Source organism: Pinus tabuliformis, chromosome J (assembly GCF_031772625.1).
Source record: "Pinus tabuliformis cultivar Carrire ecotype Pingquan chromosome J, CPIR1, whole genome shotgun sequence".
NCBI lineage: Eukaryota > Viridiplantae > Streptophyta > Pinopsida > Pinales > Pinaceae > Pinus > Pinus tabuliformis.
The window spans coordinates 858,337,101-858,362,574 of record NC_142295.1 but is presented as its reverse complement, the minus strand read 5'-3'; positions in this window follow the sequence as shown (position 1 = coordinate 858,362,574).

Sequence of the window (25,474 nt, the reverse complement as noted above, 5' to 3'; positions counted from 1 at the left end):
TCCAAAACCGCATGGAGCGATACTACAACTGCACTCTATGAAGAGGTTCCACACACAATCACTGGAGCAATACTACGCTCTGATGAGGTTCCACTACTACACGTAGGGTAGAGGGCACACTATCATCAGGTGAGGTGGTTAGGCCAATAGTGAGTCAGACATTCCGGGTGGAAACTTCTAGATGAAGGAAGATGGATTGATTTTGTCACCTTGCCATGAGTACCTCCGAGGGTGGGGTAAAGAGCCAATGGTTCAACCAACATGAAATGGAACTATGTTCCTATTCAACCTTACAGTACGGGAATGAAACCACTGAACCAACTGAACCAACTTATCAGTGTGCGCAGAAATAAATAACACAGAAGCAAGGCTAAGAGCTATGGATCTGTAAAAGCAGAGCACTAACAAAAGAAGGAACCGGTATGGGAATGATTAGAGCATAGTAGGCAGGAGAATAAAAGCATAGAGCGAGAGTTTCAAAAGCGAAAATATATAGGGTCAAGAGTAAAGAGCTATAGTCTTATTGGAACTTTGGATATTATGACCTATAGAAAGAACCAGCTAAACAGATCCCAGTCTTGATGGATCATAAGGGTATCGACTCATTTGGATTTTTGGGGGGGGGCGTATGTAGATCTATCTATCTATCTGTTTTCTTGTTCTACCTTCTACGCTCTTTTTTATAATTAAGCTACGCTCTTATATTTTCCAACCCTACCTAGTTGTTATGCGCAATGCTCTTATCTGCCTGCTACGCTCTTATCATTTGCCACCACCTCTCTGGCCTCAAGGGGTATAATGATCAAAGCTCAAGGGTCGAAGAAAAAGGTCTAATTGGGGTATAATGGCCAATGCTTAGTAGCGGAATGGCGGTATAATTGGTGCGTAATGGTTATCAGTATCTAACCATAGCGTAGTGACACCCTCCCATTTGTTGAAAAAAGTAGGAGTAGTAGAAGAAGTGAGGGGGAAGATCAGAGTCCCAGGACCAGCACCAGCAACACCAGGAAATCGTTATCATGAAGCGATAAGGGGAGTTCGATCATGAAGCTTAAGCAATCAGGTTGTATTGATCATGCTCTTGATATGTAGCTGTGTCGATGCTGTTAGAGTCGGTCTAGTTATCCCTTTGTGAGAGATCAAAGATCTTTTTTGCATTTCATGCTTAGGTGTCCCATCAGTTTCGATTAGTTTCATTTCGTTAGGCATGCCATAACTCTAACAGAATGGTTGTGTTACTCATTCCCCTCGTGCTTGGCACTGCTGGTTCAGGTCTATTCATAAAAACAAGTCTTCAAAGGTCATGTACAGTCCTGTTTCAAATTTATGGGTCATAACAATGGTTCTTGGTCATTAGGTCTTGGGTTTGAGTCAGTCTTGTTTTGCAACGTCTAAGAAGACCAGCAGGCTAGAGGGATGTCCTCGATAGGTGGTTACTTCAATAATTTTCATCAGTATACAGATAAATTAGGACTTCTCTTCAAAACTCTGTTTTGAAGATAAGTCGTCATCTCATTTTTGTAAAAATCTTCAAAAATTTCAGTTCTTGAATCGTCCAAGCGCAACCTTGGTCTCCTTTTGCAGATCATATCACAACTATCCTTGAAAACAATTGCAAAGAAAATCATTATTTCAACCAAATTTAAGGAGGAAACCAAAAAGGTCAGAAGTCTATTAATCCTGAAAACGTGTCAACGATAAAACATTACAAAATGGGTCATGGACCAAACAAAAATCAAAAGGGAGACTTTATAAATATATTTCATGACATTTTCAACTCATTTTTCATGCCAAGAGTGAAGAACATCATTCCAAAGTGAAATTGTGAGTTTGTGAGGAAGTTGGAGCAGTTTCAGGGGTGTGTGACGCATTGGACTAGGCGCGCGGCGAATCAGGCAAAAAATCGCAGTGTAAAAATACACGCACGCGGCACATCAGAGGCACGCGGCGCATTGGGGGAGGTGCATGGCACACTGGGGTTTAAGCCCAAAATTTGCTTGGAAATGCATGAACTCGCCTCCTCTCCGCACAAAATTACAGGTAGGCTCACATCCACCACTTGTGCTTGGTTTTTGAAAGATAAACGTAATGGGTTCATGATATGTTTGCCTTAGAAATCCAAGTGGAAAGCCCTCCTTGTCAATGAAATTGTTGTAGGGTTTGAATGCAAAAAATTGTTGTAAGGGTTTCAAAAGCAGAGTGTAACCAAGGTTGTCATTATTTCTCCATTTCCCTTTGTTTCCCATTCCCAAATTCACCCTTATTTTTCCCCATTAATTCCCTCCTCCATCCTACACTATAATCCCTCAAATTCTAGTCCCTCACCTCTATTACAAATCACATTATAACATCCCAAAACCCTAAAATCCAAGATTAACATTTCCCTTCCCTTCTCTAAGTCCCTTGTTTTTATTTCCAAATTCCCTAATTCCCTAATGTTTCCCCTTTCCTAATATTCCCTTGTGCATTTGTGTTCCCTTGGTCACAACATTTTTAGAGCAAAGAACAGTTTACAAGCAATTGTGCACACAGTTTATAAATCAACATATATATTCCAGCTATCTTGTTTTCAAAGACATATCAGAGACCCAGTCAGTCTATGAGCAGGAGTATGATAGTGATTCTACACCGGAGGTAAATGTGCCAAATGTGCCACGGAGGTCTCGCAGAAGTGGAAAAAAGGGGTCAGCATGTCAGGGAGGAGCCTACTTCTTTGGCCCAATTGCAAGCTTGCCCACTTGCAATGAATTGTTTTCGGTATTAATCATGTTTCCAATACTGTGAGATGATCTCACAAATCTAGCATCATCGGGAACTAGTCCGTTTATTTGTTCTACATTTACAGGATGGTCAGGTAAACCTTGCCGGAGTGAATTTCACCTTGTCACCCGAGACTATTGCTCAAGCCACTGGGATACCAAATGTAGGGGAGGAATGGAATAAACGCCAATAGTTAGACAGATTCTACTATGAACCATATATCAAGCCCGGGTATATAAGACATTTGAGTGCAGGTTTTCCTTTCAGATTCCTACGGGATGAGTATGCACCATTGATGAAACTCATCATCTGATATTTCAGTTGCGAGGGCAGATTATCACATCTATATGCGTACCATGTTCATTTTTTGATGCATTTCACAAGGGTACGTATGATGAACATTCTGTTTTTCATGTGTCGCAACATAGAGAGGATGGTTCCTTTAGTACAAAGGAAGAGCCCAGTACATCAGCATAAGAGCATCTATCATTATGCATTGATTAAAATCGTAGTGATGCATCAATTGGCACAGCAGGGCATTACTTTGGAAGATTTCATCTCCCGTGATTACTTTGCAGCATTACAGCCACTTCTGGAGATAGTTCATGATGAGGGAGTACCTTCATGCCAGCCAGGCGTTCTCGAGACTGAGCATATAAGTGCTCCTCCATATGTGACATACCAACGAGGTCACAGGGCATTATTTGCATCTACATGACGAGTACTATCTCCACTCGGGGTGGAAGGGGTCTCGTTGACTTCATCAGCACAACGAGTGTTATCTCCACCTCGTGTGGAAGGGGCCTCGCTTCCGACAGCAGCACCGCAGGTACAGGATAATGGCAAGAAGCCCAAGCATGAAGAGAGGCCTTTAGGTGAGCCATCATGTTTTGTTACTATTCATGATGATGAGACAGCCTCAGAATCAGAGAGGACCCAATATATCAGGTATCTAGAGCAGCGGAATAAACAGCTTGAGGACCAGCACGTGATCATAGAGCTACAGTACATCCGTGAGAATCGCCAAGCTGCCCAACATAGAGAAATTGAGTCCACCTCTCTAGAGCAACTGGTAAATGAGGATCGAGAGGCTAATCTCAAGAGGCTCAACATCTACTTGGACGAACGGCTGAAAAAGGCCAATAGAGACAATGCATTATTGAAACACATGGCTATGCATTACAAGGTCTGGAACCTAGTTTGCAAGGCGCGAATTAGGAGTCTTAAGGCAAAATTGAAGAAAGCGGTCAAGAAGTAAAAAAGACAAAAGGAGCTTGATCGTCTTCGGATTTTGGTCGAAGCCTCTTTGGCTGAGCATGGTACTTGATTGCGGACCCCCAGCCCAAATTTCAACAATTTTGGGGAAAATTTTGTCAATTTTGAAATTTTTGTTTAAAAAACTGGGTTTTTGGCTCAACGCGTAGCGCGCCGCGCGCGACCCATAAGATTGGGAGGTCCAAATCACAAATGGTTTGCATTTTTGGATTTTTCATGATAAAATATACATTCTCAGCTATTTCCAAGGCATTTCATCAAGGTTTGGGTCCCCAAAAGGTCAAAAAACATGCAAAAATGACCTCACTGCTCCTTTTGGACACACAGGAAGCAGTCTTGGGAGAGCGCCCTTTTGGAGGGGCAAATGGAAACCAAATTGGACCTTTCCAATGAGCTATCATGAGATCAATTTGGATGTGGGGAAGTGCCCCAAAAACAGGTGGAAAGGCGCGTGGCGTGTAGGGCTCACGCGTGCGGCGCACAGGGTTTTTCAACACAATTTTCATCTTTAGCTCAGGAAACGAAGCCAGTTTGACCAATTTTGATTTGTGATGTGATTTTTTCACTCCTCTTGATGTAATTAATGAAACAAGATGTAATTTTGGCACTTTATTACTTGTTCTAGAAGATTCATTCACTAAAAAGTGAAAATTAAATGAATGAATCAATTTCCTACCTTATACAGGCAAGTTGTTTTGACTGCGTAGATTGTAGTGCTTTGTTTAGAATTGGTTGAAACAGCTCCTAGGATGATGAGCTCGACCCCTAGAGGCAAGGGAATGATTTAGCTTGCCTATATTATGTATTTTCTTAGTCATCTTCAGGGTTGGACTCTTGGGGAAAAGGTTTTGAGACTTTATTGTACATTTTACGTCAACATTTTGGCAAAGGAAAGACCAGGGTTTTGCAGCACTGTTTGGAATTCTTGTGGCTTTATGTCTTGTTGGTGCACTTCTTTCAGTACTTGTAAGTTGTTATATGTATCATTTTCCTTCTCTCATCTTCTGCAATTGAACAAATGAAGTGTTAAGGTAGAATTCATGATCTGTAATGCTCTGCCTTTAAGTTTGTTTGATCTCCTATGTTTTCATCTGTTTAAGGAGAACTCTTGAGGTTTTCTTGCTTTCCTTAGATCCTCACCTATTTGATCTACTCACCTCATTAGATTTTAAGGCATCAAGTGATTGCCTACCCTGCTCCAATCAGACCTCTGCAGAAACTGTGTCTCATCCCTGCACCCAAAATTGCCTTTCCCTTTGATTCAACAAAAACCCTAAAAACTCACCTTTAAACCTCTGCACTTAATACCTAGCCTAAGATTAGTTACAATTTCAGTCATCTCAAGCCTCATTCATTATATTTTTCCAAGATTGACCTGGAGAGAGCCCTCTCCTATCCTCGTAGGGCTAGCTACGAGGCTGAGCATGGTTTGATGTTGCCTTGAGTTTTGCCTTCCTCAGCCTGAGGCAGATTCGAGCGTTAACATAGTGGCGAACATACTGGGGAAGAAAAAATGGTTTACTTGTTGATGTCATTTGTTTTATAAGCTACAGACGGAGCCTGAAGTTATACCAGACAGCCTTTGAAATGTTTTTTCTTTGCATTAGCTGAAGTAGATAAATGCTGCTTCAGTCAATCTCTGGTCTAGCTTGTAATCGTGACATCTAACTTGTTAATTGCCCCAGTACATGTATCAAGTTCAGATATGATTGTTGATGGTAGACAACGATCAGACACTGGAAAGGCTGAAATCATTCATCTGGCGATTCCAAATCAATTTCGAGATCAGATCCAAAGACTCCACTGGAGGATGATCTTGACCAGTCGAAACATGAAGGGACAATATGGATAGATCAGGTATTCAAGTGGGAATTGCATCTAAGACATTTTGTTCGTTGTTCTAAATTATTTCTTCTCTTTTCCTAAGAATGTAAAGAAGGCTTTGAAAAGTATATTATGTTTGAGAAAAGATCCCAGGCCTGCAATTGATTCTTTCCCTTTGAAGACTGTGAATACCAAAGATTTGCATGCCTTTGAGCTTGATCAAGACCTTTCTTCTAAATTTTGTGATGACCATCTTCAGATTGATAAACCTCAAAAGACCAAGACTGATTCTATACCTATTGTACATACACCTACACCTTGTAAAATTCTAGATCGGTATAAACCTCTTGTTTTACCTTCTATTCTCCATGCTTTTCCCAAAAACTATGATCTATACTTACCGAGGTTCGATGGTGAAAGTAAGAATGTCAACGTTGAGCAACATGTGCAGAATTTTGTGTCCTTTCTTAACCTTTTTGAAATTGATGAAGAAGATGTCAGTATTAGGCTTTTTGCTCTTTCTTTGCAAGGCAAAGCGAAGAGTTGGTTCAAAGCCCTGCCTGATACGAGCATATCAGATTTCCAGTAGTTCGTTAAAGTTTTTCTCGACAGGTGGATGATCGGGCAGAACCTTTTCCTTATTATAGAAAAGTATAATCAGCTGAAAAGACTACCAAGGGAGACAGTACAACAATTTTTTTCCAGATTTAACCAAGTTTATTATTCGATGCCAGTTGATATAAGACCTTCTCCTAGATCTGCTCTCTTGCATTATCTGGGTGCCTTTGATCCGGAGATGGAGTTTCAGCTGAGAGAAAGGGATATTGCAACACTTCACGAGATGCAACACAGTGCAGTAAATGTAGAGGCGCATCTGCTGATCCGACGGACAAGGTTGAAAGAAGAAGAGATGAAAAACATAGATCCGGAGGAATCAACATCTCTAGAGGTGAAACTTGACATTTTGGTAAGTGCAGTGGAAAATATGATGGACAAGATCAACGCAAGGAATGATTATGTTGTTCAAGCTCGTGGCTTGTTGATTGAAGAAGAACAAATGGCCGCTCCAAAACATTTTGTTTCTTATCCTAGTTGTCATAGATCTGATAATGATTGTTTTGTAGATCACCTTGGCGAAGAAAGAACTGTTGATATGACATGTATGCTTGATGATGTCTTTTATACTGATGATTTGCCTTAGTTTGATCAGTATGATGATGATTATGTTCTCCAAAAAGAAGCTAATCTCGCAGACAAATCAACAGCTAGTTTGTGCGAGGAGGAAGTTCACTTTCAACAGCTCGAATACAGTGATCAACCGATGCATATGAGCTATGACAATGATGAGGAAAGTGCATCAAAGTTTGAAGTAAGTGAAGGATCTTTGCCTTTTTGTTTTGATTCGTTTCAGTTCATCAGAGATAACTACCATGCAATCAGAAATCAAATGTCAACAAGTCTTGATTTGAATCATCTTGAGAGCAATGAAAATTTTGTTCAAGACTTCTCATATTCAAATTTGCAACCCCCGAAAGCCATTGATTGTCAAGTTGCAGCTGAATACTTGGAAGTGGATACACATGATTTAATGATTCAAGGTGACTCCATACCATTCTGTTTTGAATCATTTCAATTTTTGAAGGGTAGATTGCATAGTAAATCTTCAAATGAACAGCCTATAACAAATCAACAATCTCTCAGTGTTAATGTTGAGGATGAGACAAATAAAAAAATTCTTGAGCAGCCTGTAGCATCAGATTTGCAGCCACCAAATGAAATTGAAGGGCAAATTACAGATGAAGATGTGGAAGACGAAATACATGATTTGATGATGCAAGAGGATTCTGTAACATTTTGTTTCGAAGCATTTCAATTTATAAGGCAGAGTTTTCGTACTATCTCTAAAGAAAAAGATGAGCAGCCAGTAGGATGTCATACAGTTTCAATGGACACATTGCAGCAGTCTTTTCAAGTTTTTCATGATCCAATAGCTGATGTTTTGGATGAGGTTTGCAGTCAAAGTATTTCTCCATTGACTACATGTGAGCTTGAAACATGTGCTGATATGAATTTGATCCGGCAGCCGGTTTCTTTGTCATTTTCAGCAGAGGTCTCGTCACAAGGCTTAGATCAAAGTTTGCATTCATGGTATGAGGAAAAGAGAAGTAATCCATTGGATGAGCTAAGTTCCAGTGTGCTTGAATTTCATGATCCTTAAGCAGTGTTTTTGGAGGCGGATAGAGAATCCATATCATTCAATTGATCTGTTTCTAAGTTGTCATGGGAGTTTCCTTTCAGTAGTTCTCTCTTGTTGTTCATAAGTGAGCACTTGCAGAGAATTCGAATAGCAAACAGAATACATACTTGGTTGCATTGGTTGTTTCATTTCACTTGATCAGGTGACGAATGAAACTGTTAGAGTAGGTTTTGATGAATAAGCTCAACCTTGAGCATTATTTCCAGTTTGTTGGTTGTCTTTAAGTATCGAGTCAGTTTTTAGTTGAGTGAGAGTCAATTTGTGTCATCCGAGTCATCAGTTTTCAGTCACGCATTTTAGTTTGAGTTTTTGACTCCATTGCCCAATGGACGAAGGCACTATCTGCTCTCCCAAAGATCTGATGTTCTTGGCACCTCCAAGGAGCTACCATCCCCATTGGAGCCAATGTTAGAGTTGGTCTAGTTATCCCTCCGTCAGAGATCAAAGCTTTTTTTTGCATTTCATGTTTAGGTGTCCCATCAGTTTTGATTAGTTGAATTTTTTTAGGCATGCCATAACTCTGACGGAATGGTTGTGTTACTCATTCCCCTCGTGCTTGGCACTGCTGGTTCAGGTCTATTTATAAAAACAAGTCTTCAAAGGTCATGTACAATCCTGTTTCAAATTTCTGGGTCATAACAATGGTTCTTGGTCATTAGGTCTTGGGTTTGAGTCATTCTTGTTTTGCAAAGTTTAAGAAGACCAGCAGGCAGTGGGATGTCCTCGATAGGTGGTTACTTCAATAATTTTCATCATTATACAGATAAATTAGGATTTCTCTTCAAAACTCTGTTTTGAAGATAAGTCGTCATCTCATTTTTGTAAAAATCTTCAAAAATTTCAGTTCTTGAATCGTCCAAGCGCAGCCTTGGTCTCCTTTGCCAGATCCTATCACAGCTATCCCTGCAAATAATTGCAAAGAAAATCATTATTTCAACCAAATTTAAGGAGGAAACCAAAAATGTCAAAAGTCTATTAATCCTTAAAAAGTTTCAACGACAAAACATTACAAAATGGGTCATGGACCAAACAAAAATCAAAAGGGAGTCTTTATAAAGATATTTCATGACATTTTCAACTCATTTTGCATGACAAGAGTGAAGAACATCATTCCAAAGCGAAATTGTGAGTTTGTGAGGAAGTTGGAGCAGTTTCAGGGGTGCGCGACGCATTGGACTAGGCGCGCGGCGCATCAGGGGCGCGCAGCGCATCAGGCAAAAAATCACAGTGTAAAAATACACGCGCGCGACGCATCAGAGGTGCGCAGCGCGTTGGGTGAGGCGCGCGGCGCACTGGGGTTTAAGCCAAAAATTTGCTTGGAAACGCATGAACTCGCTTCCTCTCTGCAAAAAATTGCAGGTAGGCTCACATCCACCACTTGTGCTCGGTTTTTGAAAGATAAACGTAATGGATTCATGATATGTTTGCCTTAGAAATCCAAGTGGAAAGCCCTCCTTGTCAATGAAATTGTTGTAGGGTTTGAATGCAAAAAATTACTGTAAGGGTTTCAAAAACAGAGTGTAACCAAGGTTGTCATTATTTCTCCATTTCCCTTTGTTTCCCATTCCCAAATTCACCCTTATTTTTTCCCATTAATTCCCTCCTTCATCCTACACTATAATCCCTCAAATTCTAGTCCCTCACCTCTATTACAAAACACATTATAACATCCCAAAACCCTAAAATCCAAGATTATCATTTCCCTTCCCTTCTCTAAGTCCCTTGTTTTTATTTCCAAATTCCCTAATTCCCTAATATTTCCGCTTTCCTAATATTCCCTTGTGCATTTGTGTCCCCTTGGTCACAGCATTTTTAGAGCAAAGAACAGTTTACAAGCAATTGTGCACGCAGTTTATACATCGACATATATATTCCAGCTATCTTGTTTTCAAAACCATGTCAGAGACCCATTCAATCTATGAGCAGGAGTATGATAGTGATTCTACACCGGAGGTAAATGTGCCAAATGTGCCACGGAGGTCTCGCAGAAGTGGCAAAAGTGGTCAGCATGTCAGGGAGGAGCCTACTTCTTTGGCCCAATTGCAAGCTTGCCCACTTGCAATGGATTGTTTTCAGTGTCAATCATGTTTCCAATACTGTGAGATGATCTCACAAATCCAACATAATCGGGAACTAGTCCGTTTATTTGTTCTACATTTACAGGATGGTCAGGTAAACCTTGCCGGAGTGAATTTCACCTTGTCACCCGAGACTATTGCTCAGGCCACTGGGATACCAAATGTAGGGGAGGAATGGAATAAACACCAGCAGTTAGACAGATTCTATTATGAACCATATATCAAGCCCGGGTATATAATACATTTGAGTGCAGTTTTTCCTTTCAGATTCCTATGGGATGAGTATGCACCATTGATGAAACTCATCATCCGATATTTCAGTTGCGAGGGTAGATTCTCACGTCTATATGCGTACCACGTTTGTTTGTTGATGCATTTCACAAGGGTACGTATGATGAACATTCCATTTTTCATGTGTCGCAACATAGAGAGGATGGTGCCTTTAGTACAGAGGAAGAGCCCAGTACATCAGCATAAGACCATCTATAATTATGCATTGATTAAAATCGTAGTGATGCATCAGTTGGCACAACAGGGCATTACTTGGGAAGATTTCATCTCCCGTGATTACTTTGCAGCATTACAGCCACCTCCCGAGATAGTTCATGATGAGGGAGCACCTTCACACCAACCAGGCATTCCCGAGACTGAGCATATAAGTGCTCCTCCATATGTGACATACCAGTGAGGTCACAGGGCATTATTTGCATCTACACGACGAGTACTATCTCCAACCGAGGTGGAAGGGGTCTCGTTGACTTCATCAGCACAGTGAGTGTTATCTCCACCTCGTGTGGAAGGGGCCTCGCTTTCGACACCAGCACCGCAGGTACAGGATAAGGGAAAGAAGCCCAAGCATGAGGAGAGGCCCTCAGGTGAGCCATCAGGTTTTGTTACTATTCATGATGATGAGACAGCTTCAGAATCAGAGAAGACCCGATATATCAGGTATCTAGAGCAGCAGAATAAATAGCTTGAGGATCAGCACGTGATCATAGAGCTACAGAACATCCGTGAGAATCGCCAAGCTGCCCAACATAGAGAAATTGAGTTCACCTCTCTAGAGCAACAGGTAAATGAGGATCGAGAGGCTAATCTCAAGAAGGTCAACATCTACTTGGAGGAACGACTGAAAAATTCCAATAGAGACAATGCATTATTGAAACACATGGCTATGCATTACAAGGTCCGGAACCTAGTTTGCAAGGCGCGAATTAGGAGTCTTAAGGCAAAATTGAAGAAAGCGGTCAAGAAGCAAAAAAGACAAAAGGAGCTTGATCATCTTCGGATTTTGGCATAAGCCTCTTTGTCTAAGCATGATACTTTATTGGGGACCCCCAACCCAAATTTCAACAATTTTGGGGAAAAGTTTGTCAATTTTGAAATTTTTTGTTTACGAAACAAGTTTTTTGGCTCAATGTGTAGCGCGCTGCGCGACCCATAAGATTGGGAGGTCCAAATCACAAATGGTTTGCATTTTTTGATTTTTCATGATAAAATATACATGCTCAGCTATTTCCAAGGCATTTCATCACGGTTTGGGTCCCCAAAAGGTCAAAAAATTTGCAAAAAATGACCTCACTCCCCCTTTTTGGACACACAGGAAGCAGTCTTGGGAGAACGCACTTTTGGAGGGGAAAATGGACACAAAATTGGAAAATTTTACTTGTTTTGGAAAGTAGACATCCAGTCCTTTCCAACGAGATATTTTGCGCTCAATTTGGATGCATGGAAGTGCCCCAAAAGTAGGTGGAAAGGCGCACAATGCGTAGGGCTCAGGCACGCGGCGCACAGGGTTTTTCAGCACAATTTTCATCTTCAGCTCAGGAAACGAAGCTAGTTTGACCAGTTTTGATTTGTGATGTGATTTTTTCGCTCCTATTGATGTAATTAATGAAACATGATGTAATTTTGGCACTTTATTACTTTTTCTAGAAGATTCATTCATTAAAAAGTGAAAATTAAATGAATGAATCAGTTTCCTACATTATAGAGGCAAGTTGTTTTGACTGCCTAGATAGTAGTGCTTTGTTTAGAATTGGTTGAAACAGCTCCTAGGATGATGAGCTTGACCCCTAGAGGCAAGGGAATGAGTTAGCTTCAGGGTTGGACTCTTGGGGAAAAGGTTTTGAGACTTTATTGTACATTTTACTTCAGCATTTTGGCAAAGGAAAGACCAGGGTTTTGCAGCACTGTTTGGAATTCTTGTGGCTTTATGTCTTGATGGTGTGCTTCTTTAAGTACTTGTAAGTTTTTATGTGTATCATTTTCCTTCTCTCATCTTCTACAATTGAACAAATGAAGTGTTAAGGTAGAATTCATGATCTGTAATGCTCTGCCTTTAAGCTTGTTTGATCTCCTATGTTTTCATCTGTTTAAGGAGAACTCTTGAGGTTTTCTTGCTCTCCTTAGCTCCTCACCTGTCTAATCTAATCACCTCATTAGCTTTTAAGTCATCAAGCAATTGCCTAACCTACTGCAATTAGACCTCTGCAGAAACTGTGTCTCATCCCCGCACCCAAAATTGCCTTTCCCTTTGATTCAACAAAAACCCTAAAAAGTCACCTTTAAACCTCTACACTTAATACCTAGCCTAAGATTAGTTACAATTTTAGTTATCTCGAGCCTCATTGATTATATTTTTTTGAGACTGACCCAGAGAGAGCCCTCTCTTGTCCTCGTAGGGCTAGCTACGAGGCTGAGCGTGGTTTGATGTTGCCTTGAGTTTTGCCTTCCTCAGCCTGAGGCAGATTTGAGCGTTAACAGATGCATCCCTCCTTCCTTGTTTCCTAACTGCCCCCATCTTAATTCCTCTCCCTAGCGGTCAAGTCTGCTTGCGCATCCTCCTCATTTTCCCAAAGGTGGGTAATAATCCTGTCTATGAATAAGAATTGTATGAAGAAGATATTGCATAATCAATCAAAAGGTTCTGAAGAGAAAAGAAAAAAGGAGAAGTGAATGAAAGAATAAGCCTGAACGCACAACTTATTGGAACAGCAATTTGATGTCCAAAGGGAGGGGTAAGGATGACCTTGTTTCCACACGTTTGTTCTGCAATATTCCAAGCTGGCTTGCCTTGCAATCTCTCCACAATAATGACTAGGGTTATGTTCTTCACTCCCAAATGGTTCCTTCGAAGAGTCTGCCTCTTCCTCGTGAAATTGTTGCCCCTGGTCCCCCGAATCGATGTTGAACCTAGTGCGATAAAGCAGTAATAAGTGCCCTAACCGTTCAGCTTCATGCAATAATCAATCCCAGCCACCTGCCTCCCACCCACATAAATAGAGGTATGTATGGGATTTCAACCTTCCAAATGTCGAATTCGAAGAGCACTGCTTCGCACCTGCCTCGTCCGATCGATCAAGCAAGAAGTAAGATAACCAGTAAGCCATGCCCTAAAGCACTAATACCAGCCCTGCCTTGAACCCTTTATTTATTGCTTGATCCACAACTGGCCCATAATTTCCTAACTTGCTAACAACCCTCCCTCTCTGCCCGACTACTGTAAAGCTTGAAATGGCCTCAGGCTTGAAAGTCAATATTTCAAAGGCCATATTTGCACGTTGCTGACCCATCATTTCCATGTCATGTGGGTGCCCACTGCCTCACTCTCAGACCCATCCAACTGAGTGATTCTCACATCCATCCAGCCAAGGAAATACATCCCCCCAATAAGTAAATTAAGGCCATTTTAGCGTGTTTTCATCCCAATTGAAAACTGTCTCAGGAGTGCTCGTAAAGGGTTGCCCCTTTCTTCTAGGCTTTTGGTGAATGGTTCTTCGTCTATCCATTGTCTGTTGCATATTGTCGTCAAATAGTGAATCAATGTATGTAACGCATCTTAATTCCTCTCCTTATCAATCGAGCCCCCTGTCGGGTCCTTGCACTAGGAAGCGCAAGCCCCTCCGGGACCTTCCATCCATTCGAGGTAGGAACCTACCTACCTGTGTTCTGTAGAGGTAAGCAATGTAGGAATTCCATCGTGTTCCGTAGTGTTAAGTGAGGGTATGGGGGAGCTCAATTGCTTGCTGTATTAATGCCTGGATATCATTTTATGAGGTACGGTGCTATGACGATACCGTTATGGGCGAGGTACGAGGTACATGTGGCGAAGAACCTTAACTTTCACGTTCGTGAAACACTTCGTTTCAAGTCATAAGGCAAGTAGAATAAAATATATAATAGCAGATTGGATTCGAGAGCGTAATTCAATATGCCCATAGAAAAATTGTCTTCTAAAGCGTAATTACGTATATAACGAGTGAATGCATAATGACATATATAATGAGATTGATTTCGGTCACTAGAGATAGCATAAAGAGTAGTGTCGATAGCGTATAAGGAACAACCAAAAAGAAGAGATACGCTATGCTTGCCCGTCAACCAGCTAGCCGATCTGCATGGCTTACTGAACAACAGGTTTCGTTCCCGTCTCTCGCGCCTCACTGATCGAACCATAAGCGGTTCATTCTCCCAATCTTTTCGATAAGCTCGAAAAGTCCCAGATCAGATGGAAAAGCTAATCAAATGGCTATTCTATAAGAAATATTGATTCTAGAGAAAGAAGTGGAGCAAGCAAACACACAGACGAAAGGAGAATCTGACCTTCCTCTCCTCTCCTCTCCCTTATGGTCGAACCCCTAAAGGTCCTTAACAGTCGAGCACCTAAAGGTCCTTATCAGTCGAGCCCCCTGTCGGGTCCTTGCACTAGGAAGCGCAAGCCCCTCCGGGACCCTCTTTTTTGGGGTAGAGATAACGTGGGCTCCCCGATCGCATGTATCTAGATCCACGGGACCAAGAAGGTACCGAACCGATAGTTTTTGGAGCCTTATATATGCTTGGGCAGGAGAGCGCAAATGCTACTAGCTAGAATAATGAACTTCCTTTTGCTTGCTTTTCACCTGAGCCATTAAGAAATAGCTTATGATATAACAATCCTGGGCTGGACTGAACGGTTCGGAGCAATCCATGTTACTCACTACACAGTACGGTTCAATGTAAGGAATGAATATGCATTACATACGTTAATTCACAAGAGGTTAATATGACATTCAGACATAGAAGACTCACATAGCTGACAAAAGCACCTCACATAGCAGACAGACATAGCCACCTCACATAGCAGCCATCACGTAAAGCATCTCACTTAGCCAATCATTTACAGCCGGTCATAGCCCAGTAGTAGTGTCCGATAAATCGTAGTAGGAGATAGCCCATCATTGCCAATAATTGCCAGAAAGGCATTGCCATAGGGTTCGATAGCCTTTCATATCAGTCACGCCATACATATCCACGGAACATAGCAGCACGTATACATCCAGACAAGAGAGAGGTAAGCATCATTGGCCGATAGGATAAGGACCACACATCACAGGAGGTACCCAAGAGAAGGAGTTAGTTCACCCATTGAGTCAAAGAACAGATTGATTATGTTCCCACGTTACCAATAGAAAAGAGAGAGGGAGGGAAGGTAGTTTCATTCATGTTGGTCCGGTAGTGGCATTCACGCTAGTCGGGCGGGTAGTTACATTAAGGGAGGTGATTTAGTGTCCAGCGTTAGGAGGCGGTAGCACCTATTCCCCTAACTCCTTCCTACACTCATTTGAAGTTCCCCACCACAAGGCACATACCCCTATGCAAGTAGCGATAATAGCACAAGCAGACACCGAAAAAAGCAGGCACCCAGGGATGGAAAAAGTATGACAGGAACAAGGGAATGCAGACAGGAGAAGGCAGGACCGGGCCCAGAAAGCGAGTGGACAGAACCCAAGAAGCAATTGGACTGAAGGGAAAGGTCCCAGAGGGGCTTGCGCTTCCTAGTGCAAGGAATAAGGTGGGCACGAGATTCAGCAAGAAGGAGGGAAGCAAACAAGAGACCAGGGAGAGAGGAGGCAGATATAAAGCGGACAAGGGATGGATGCCAGACTATAGGAAGCAACAGAGAGAGGTATAGAGGATAGATAGAGAGGGGAATAGAGCGGGGATGTAGATAGAGTGAATGGGGATGGGAATAGAGATGATGGATAAGAGATAGAGGGAGCGAGAAGAAAGATGAAGGTCCCAGAGGGGCTTGTGCTTCCTAGTGCAAGGACTTGACAGGGGACTCGACTGATAAGGACCTTTAGGTACTCGACCATAGGGAGAGGAGAGGAAATGGAATAAATAACGGAAAGGGAGAATAACCCATTAGCAAAGGGGACGAGGAACAGAAACCATAAGGAGATTGACGTAGGATAGGGGATAAGGGAAAGGGATCGAAGGAACACAGCTCAACCCATAATGAAATAATGAATGAAGAAGGATACAAGGTCCTGGAGGGGCTTGCTCTTCCTAGTGCAAGGCAAGTCACGTATATAGAATGTCGGATTGAAGACTTTGTAGCGCTCTAGCATTGTTAACTTACGAGCATACTGATTGAAACATTTTACCGTCAGACGAAAGAGATTAAGTTAACCCACCAAGTCGCCACGAATAGATAAAAGCATCTGATGGCTTATGCTGCTGGCCGGATGGAGCCCAGAGGGAGGTGATACTTAGCACCCATTCCCCAAACTACATCGGTTATTTATTGCTGGTTGGCTGCTAGCTTACATCCCAAAATATGCATACCCAGTTTAGCCATCACACAATATATGAGAGATTGAGTTCACCTTCACATGAGCCACATTGACGATCCAACCCGGTAATGATTGACACTTTGAGTACCTACCCGCTGATTGATCGAACTGCTTGCCGAAGTTCTTCTTACTTTCTCGATCTTTCTCTACCTAGAGATGCAAAACTTGCCCACAGTTGCTTGCTTTATCATCGGCCCCATAGTTCCCACCAGACCAAAGGGAAGTCCCCTTACCGCAGATAAGTTATTACCGCAGAGAAGTCCTTACCAACAGATGGCAGAAGAGAAAGAACCCTTCACCCCATACCCAAGAGAAAGAAGAAAAGTCCGTACTGACAGAACAGAGAGAGGAGAAATCCCATTTCAATACACCTTACCCGAGTGAGGAGAAGTACCCCTTCACAACATGTCTGAGAGAGGTTATTTATCCCATACCCCGGGAAGCAACTATGTGTACTTAGTAATGGCTATGGGTAGTTAACAACGGATATGTTCAAACCCGGTACGGTACAGGGCCGACACTCTGAGGCACACTGCCTACTAATCGATACAACTTTATACTTGCCGAAGGTCCGTGAGGCCTTGCATTTCCGAGGGCAAGGCCCGATAGGGTGAGGGTTAGGGTGAGGGTGAGGGTGAGGGACGAACTCTCTACAATAGGCCGCCATCGCTCTTTTCCACCTTTGGGATGAATTCCTAAAGTATGACAAGCACGTGTGGTTCCTTAGGACTGATCGTGAAAGGCCCCCTAGCCATTTATAAAGTGCTCTCGATCTTCATATGCACGCTCTACTAAGGAGATAACTTGTCGGTCGGGGAATTACTGAATTAGAAAGAAAAGCTCGATTGAGGTGTAGGCCACTGACACTATTATGGAAAATGGAGCGGATCAACCATAGGAAGTTGAGAGCCGAACCCCTTTTCGATAGTTTAGTTCTACCAATGTTATGATTGTAATTATAAAGAAATGCTTGGATAGTGTGCCTCATCACTCCCAGTAGCAGCTATATCCCCTCAGTAAGCGGTTTCCTCTCCCTAGCAGACATAGGAGAATAATCGATTAGCCCAGTTGGAATGACAATCATTGGAGCAACCCTTTGAATGGAAGCAAATGTAGCAGGGTCAGATCACCCCTCTATCTCTATATATAACGCATGCAGTCATTATTCATAACTCGGATCAGTACTTTCTTTCATTGGTGGGACATAGCTGGCAGGGATTACTTAACCGAATACATGGAATTGGGATCTCTCTCGCATGCATATATCTCTATTAGGAAAGCAGCCTATCTATCTAATATCTTCAAAATTCTATTCTCCTTGGTAGGAGTTGAGAAAGAAGAAGAATAATTAGCGTAGCCGGCAGCAGGAGGAGTTGTACACGGAGCATCACATCTTTGTTACGCCTATTCATCATCATCCCTATCTCCATCGTTCGAGCATCATTACTCACATCTTTGCCAGCGGGTGGATCCAAAGATAAGTTCGTTAGTGCAGTAGGTTCATTTCGTCATCATTTCGTGACCAACCAATACTATTATGGAGAACAAATTTCTATTTCCGGTTGGAAAGGATCCAAAAACATAGCTAGGCAGAACTTACTCAATGGCGGGTAACACCTTATAGGCTCACTGAGAACACCAACCCGCTCACCGTAGTAGTTGCTCCACTGGCTCACCCGGAAAGGGACGGTAGGAGCTGATTAATGAGCTCACTGGTTCCAGTGACACCTGCAAGAAATGAGCTTGTTGGTCCTGTCCTTTCCTTAGGCTTGCTTATATGCCAGCCAGCCTATGTTGCGGTAGTTTTCCAGAGGCATGCATCCAGAGTGGAATTTAGCTTTAAAGGATGTGTAAGTAGGCTCGACTGATAAGGAGAGGACCTTTAGGTGCTTGACCATAGGGAGAGGATGTGACAACAGGCTCGACCAAAAGCCCCCCCACCTAATAAGTAAATTGAACATTTGCGTGCATTTTACGGCTACTTGACACGCCCAAGCTGGGGAACCTGCGTAGACCTAAGAAATCGTCTAAAAGCCCAATCCATCAGTTGGTTAAGATTCTCTAGGTAGGTGTTACGCTGGCCCACGCCTGATCACTAAGCCACCTCCATAAGTAGCTTGGTTGCTAGATACGTCTTTGACTCATTCCCTCCTAATTGATAGCCCGTTGAAATGGTGGTAGTTATATATGAGAATATGGATGCGCAAGCAGGCTCGACCGCTAGCCCCCCCACCCAATAATTAAATTAAACTTGAATCCAATTCATTTGCTGCCGTAATGACATATATAATGAGAGTGATTTCCTATTTCTTTTTCCCCAAGAAAAGAGAGGGTGAGAAGGATGCGAACGTGGCCTATCGAGTTCTCCTTCCTACGCGACCCTGGCCTTTTGATGATCACGGAGTTCTACTAGAAATTCTTAGTGAAACTTCGAGAAAAAGACCTTTCCCCAAAATCAGTTGACCTCTGTCCAGAACATTTCCTTACGCTTCCCTTCCCTGGTGCCGTCACCCCCCGCGTAGAGAGTGTTTGGTTGGCCGTTAAGAGGCTGGCTAGATAGATAGAACATCATATCTAGAGATGAAATCTGAACATAGGTCCCATCAAACGTATACCCTTCGGTATCGTATACCACCTTGTTGCTCCCTATTACAAACGAGAGCCCTAAGGAGGGATCCACATGTCCTATCTCCAAGTGGGTAGACCTTACATGGAGAGTCGCGTTCGGTACATGCTTTTTATATATGTAATTATGAATTGCTATTTTGATGTGCCTTTTTTTCTTTATATATCCCTTTGGTCAAGATATCTCCCTTATGACCTTATATGAATGGAGACTTGACTTTACTTCTTATATAGAGCATACTGAGAGTGAGAGCGTTATGTCAGAGCCTACTAAGTGAATAGCCTAGCACAGATACAGATGAGAAGCAAGTCCTTAACTGACCTTTATCCCATCCATGAAGCATGCCCTTCCTTTACCCCATCCATGAAGCATGCCCTTCCTTTATCCCATCCATGTTCATGAGGCAGTTCATGAGGCAATTCCCCTTCCTTTATATGGTGAATATAAGTATGCGCATATAAGAGTATCTCTTCTTTTCAAAACTATTTGATACTGATTTGTATGCCTATTTTGAAGGTATTTTCTGATTGTTTTCAGGAGCGGCATGGTGCGTAGCACACTCGACTAATAAGGACCCTTTAGGGGGCTCGACTGATAAGGAGAGGAGAGGGGCTCGACTGATAAGGAGAGGGATTTTCCTCAGACAAGGAACGTAGTCGCTTGCTCGACAAAAGCAGAGCAAGGTATTTTCATGAATTGAGAGTCTGAACCTTCCCTAACTCTTCATCCCTATTCTTTTAGGGAATTTCATTGACTTATGCCATTCCTTGCCCTCCTATCGTCAGGCAAGAAATCCTTGCACTAGGAAGCGCAAGCCCCTCCGGGACCTTTCAATTTACTTATTGGGTGGGGGGGCTTATGGTCGAGCGGCCTTACGGCACCTTGATTTTCAAACTCTAAAATAAGGTCTAGAAGCTACTAAGAGGCAGTATGTTGGGCTGACTTCCATATCCCTATTCTAGGTGAAATGGAAATGGGGTTTCTTCAATGCCTGTTACTCCTTCTGTGCATCTATATACATAAATGAAGCTTGTGCCTTGCCAAGCATTATATTCCATCCAAGTCCAATTGGACCCAGCCGAAGCACCAGTTGTTTACCCATCAGCTAAAGCAAAGGCATGAAAGGCAGGGGCACAGCCACCAGAGGCGAAGGCATCTGAGAAAGCACCATAGACAGGGGTTACAGTAATAGCATAGCTAGGACCTTAGCTAGCAGCAGGGCCTGTTCCGTAGTAGGTTGCATTCCTTCCTTTTCGAGAGCCATACCCTGCAGCTTCCCTTCGCTCGGTTCCAGTCCTATACATCGCATCGTATATATCAGCAACTTCATCATCTACTCAATCAACAGCTAGATCAACTGCTTAATCAATGGCTTACTAAACTTCATCACCTGGAGAAACTGCTGGGTCAGAATCGACGGGATCTACTATTGCTGGTGCTGGTAGTTAGTTCTGCTGGGTCTACTGCTACTGGAACCTATTAATCACTTGCTTCACAAATCGCATCAACTGCTTCATCAATGGCTGAACCAACTAGCTCAACATTGCCTGGCTCTACAGGATCTACTGGTTCAACGACTGGATCAACTGGACCAAATGCGAGATATGAAACTAGTGAAACAACCGGATCAACATCTAGCTCTGCTGCTGTCTCTTCTTCTGGATTACGATCAGGAACTGAAACTACTACTTCCCGGAACTGAGACTTTCACTGGGACTAACCTACAAGCAAACTAACTTACCCGCCTACCTTGACTGATTGATTCTACTTATGAAACTAATGAACCATTGCTATATGTGAGCAATTCAGTCAGAGAAAGACAGGCACTGGCAGGACTTGAAGGTCACCGTTACAGCTGCCTGTCACTAAGGATAGCTTCAAAGCCAATACTTCGTTACAGCCTGTCACTAAGGCGGTGGTCTAAAGGTCAATACCACGTGACAGTAAAAGCCGCAAGTAAATATGTAGTTACACACTAAAGAAAGCTAAGTAAGGGGTTGGCTTAATGTTATAGACAATTTTGTGCCTTATAGCAACAAGCATGAATTGTCAATAATCCAAGGGATCCAAAGTTCCCTAAACATGATGTTCCTACCCCTAGAGGAACAAGGTCAGCAAACCAACAGCTCTCAGATCAGTTCTCCACCTGAAAACACTCAAAAACAAGCAATCCTGAAATCAAAGCAGGTGCTCCACTAGGCTTCTGCGCTGAAACACAACTGCTCCATGGTGTACCTACGTTGCAAAGCAGGTAGAACAAAGCCCACCTGCGTTGAGCGAGTTTGGACATGTGGCACACTAAGTCATTGCTCTGGAATCTTCCAAAAATGACACTTGGATCAGGGATTTCGCCTTGTCATGAGTCAGAGGCTTTGTTTCTCCAAGTGGAAGCAAGGTTCACCAAGTGGACTCAAGAACTGAAGATCAACTAAAGATTAACTGAAGAGAGAGAGGACACAAGGCAGGTACACATCAGTTGCAAGCTGACTCATCATTTCTCAATTCATCTATATATTGAGCTCTCTCCTATGAGCTCAAGGAGGCTGGAATTTTGTGCAAAGTAATGATATGCTGTTGGTTTCATTATTGAGTTATTGGGTGATTGTTTGAGAGAGGTGAAGAAGAGCAATTCTTTCTGCTGGGAGATGTTGCTGGGTTGGAGCCTGCAATGGTTGTAATACTCTCAGAACCTTTATTTCTTCATTAATAAAAGCTATTGAGGTTCTTCTATGTGCTCTTGTTTCAAGTATATATTGTGATGATTGCATGTTTGGTTTACACTAATCCATGAACCAGTTATGATTGCATGCCTCTTGTAGTTTCCTTCTTTGTTATTGTGCAGGATCTCATTGTAGCTGGGCGAGCAGAAGAACAAAGAGCTAGGAGCAAGCAGCCAAGGAGAAGAGTTTGGATTCGACATTAAGCGCAAGGCAACGGTTAGTGCTTTCTCCATTCTCTTTTTCTTTCATAAAGAAGTAAACCTTAAGTAGTTTGTTTTACAGTTGTTGCTAAGGAACTGTCACCCTTAGAGTGGGATAGGGTCATCCGAGTCGGATACTTTTCCCTACAACAAACTGGCGACTCCACTGGGGATCGTATCCGTTTGATTGTGTTTGTAGTATTTTGCTATTCATTTCCTGAACAAAGAGTACCAAATCGAAAAGCTTTTGACTATATCAAAAGCGAAGTAGAGGGCAGCTACTCTAGCTCATTTCTGAGCAAGTTCATGATTTGAAAAGCTGATCTACAAGGATCCTTGTAAGCTCTTAGTGATAGCTTTGCACCTTCTTAATCATCCCTTTGAGTGTGCTTGACTGATTGCTTCTGATTTGAGCAAAAACCGTGCATTTTTGAGAAAATTATGACCCAGAAACTGTGAAAATGCAATTCTCGTTTTCCAAAGCAGGTAGTACACAGGCTACCTGCTTTGCAACGCAGGTCCCGAAGGGACCACCTGTGCTGAGAGCCAGTTTGGCTGTGCAGAGCCTGCGTTGGCCCAAATTTGCTTAGTGCATTTTGGGGTTTCCTCCTTTCTCTTGCCTGTTTTCACTTAGTTTTGCTGCTAGGTGTCAGTCTTGTGCCTGTTTTGAAACCAATATTACTTGCCATCATTCCACCTCTGTTATATAAAGAAATTGTACTTGTTCTTTGTATTTCTTACTCATTTACAATTTCCCATAACGAAAAGTAAACTAGTCATGCTTTTGGCCTCTTAGATCTGAACCTGTGTTAGGCATTTTGCTGGTCTAAGGAGTTAGCTTGTTTGCTGTCCATAGCTGATTAGTCATTTTACTTTCGTTAGTATGGTTTGATTTCATGTATTTCCAGTGATTAAGCAAGTGAATCTTAAGGTGTCTTTTGATTTTGGACAAACTTGTTTACTTTCGCTTTAAATCGAAATCAAAGTTATATAACCACTTTCTTTTTGTATCCATCCACATTAAGAAAGGCAAAAGAAAATACATGCATTGTGCATTTTGCATTTGACTTTGTGCTTGACGATTTAGGAAAAATTTGCATTTTAGTGTGTGCTCTATGATCTGTGTGAAAAGATTTGCCTTTCTTTTCCCTCAGTAGTTAAGGTTTTCAAAGTTGAAAGATTGAAAAGTTTGCTTCTCATCTTAGACTGCATTCAGGAATTTGTTGTATACATCTCGTGGTGATCCTTAAAGGCAAACTGATAAGCAAGATCAACATTAAAATAAATCCAATTTACATAACAACGCTTTGTAACATAACGCAAACACATAGAGGTCTAGGTAGAGACGTGTTCCGGCGTCGTTAATCATAGTGACTGTCGATCTCTACGAAGGTGGGTGATTCCTCCTGAGAGTCGGTGGCACTAATACGGACTTGTACTCCCACGTACCGTCGCGTATATATTGGGAGACCCCTATAGGCAATTATCCTTTATCCATAGGAAGCCGTGTCGACCGCCCTACTGATCGCGATGCAGTGAACACAGCATTCACGAAGATCGACCACCCGTACCGTAAAACGTATTCTGTGGTTTCGCGAAAAGTTTGGCACACCCTCTGCCTAGAACTCCAGAGAAGTTTCTTTTGGCCTTTTTCAAACTCTATAACTGAAAAAGTCCATCCGAGCATTTGTCACTTCGGGCTCGTTAAAACATCGAAGGCGACTAGAGTCATCTTTAGCTTTTTCTCGACTCTTAAAACATGAAAAAGCAAGTTTGTGTCTAAAAGCGTCGTTAATAAAATTTATTTTAAGCGGAACATAATCACCTGTTATTCCCACGTTGATCTTCCAGTTGAAAAGTATGGAGCCCACCAACCAAGGAAGTAACCTTGGTGGAAGTCCAAATCCCTTCTCCTCTTGGGGAGATGTTGGTGCGCCTCATATGGCAACATTGTCACTTCCAGGATTGACAATTGGCCTACCTGTATGGCTCTTTTCAACTAATGTAGTCCAGATCGCCACTAATCCTGAGCAGTCGAATCAACAGTCAGACCAGTCTAGAACTACCCACCAATCTTCCACTTCTTACAATACTTCCTCTGATCCTTCATCTTCGCGAGGTAGAGCTGGAAAAAGTCAGCCTCCCATGGAGAAGAAGGAAAAGAAGAAAAGAGAAAAGAAGTAGAAGGAGCCTATGGCGAAGGCGACTGGGGGCAAGCAAAAGACAGCTGACAAAAACCCACACACTGCACCGACCGGGCCTAAATCGCCATGTGTCATTTGCAAAGGGGCCCACTTCCATCGTGATTGTCCTTGTATTCCCCGGATACTAAGGGACTGGTCCCCAAGATTGCACAATCCGGTAGCATCAACCTCTGGCAGTCATGTTGATTGCAGTCCGTCAACTAGCGAGAGTGAAGGACGAAGAGGGAGACCAAGATCACCCTGTATATTGTGTGAAGGCGAGCATGCCATCCACCGATGTCCATTCTTAGATGAGGCAAAGAGAGTTTTAGAAGATCGTCCGGTTTCACCGTTACGACTTCCTCCTGGATACCAAAAACTCGCGCCTAATCCCTCGATAGTTGAAAATCCAGCTGACCCGCTCAAGTGGTCAGCTGAAGTGTCGGTCATTGAGAATGAACCTACTGAATCCAGACCAGACGAAAGTCTAAAGGTCGAAATGGCAGTTGACCCGGTTCTTCCTTCAGAGGTTTCATCATCCAATGACTCCGTCATTGAAGACCCATCTTCAAATGACACCCTCACTGAAGAGGATAAGGATGACACCGTCCATATTCTTTTCATCAACACAGACTCTGATGAGCATCAGGGCAATGCGCCCATTCCTTTATCGCAGGAAGGAACATCGTCAGGGTTGTATCCGGCCGTATATTCAGTCCCACCACCAAGCAACCTAGTTGTATCCTTTGATTGGAATCAACTAGGCAGACCCCGGTTACCAGCCAGTATCCCATTCAGAATCATAGTCCAAATCTACAGAATGGTGATGGCTGGAACTATCATTGATGAAGGGGCATCTGTGAGTATCCTTTCCTCTGTTGCTTGGAAAGCACTGGGTTGCCCAGCGCTTTTACCTGAGATGAGAAATCTATCA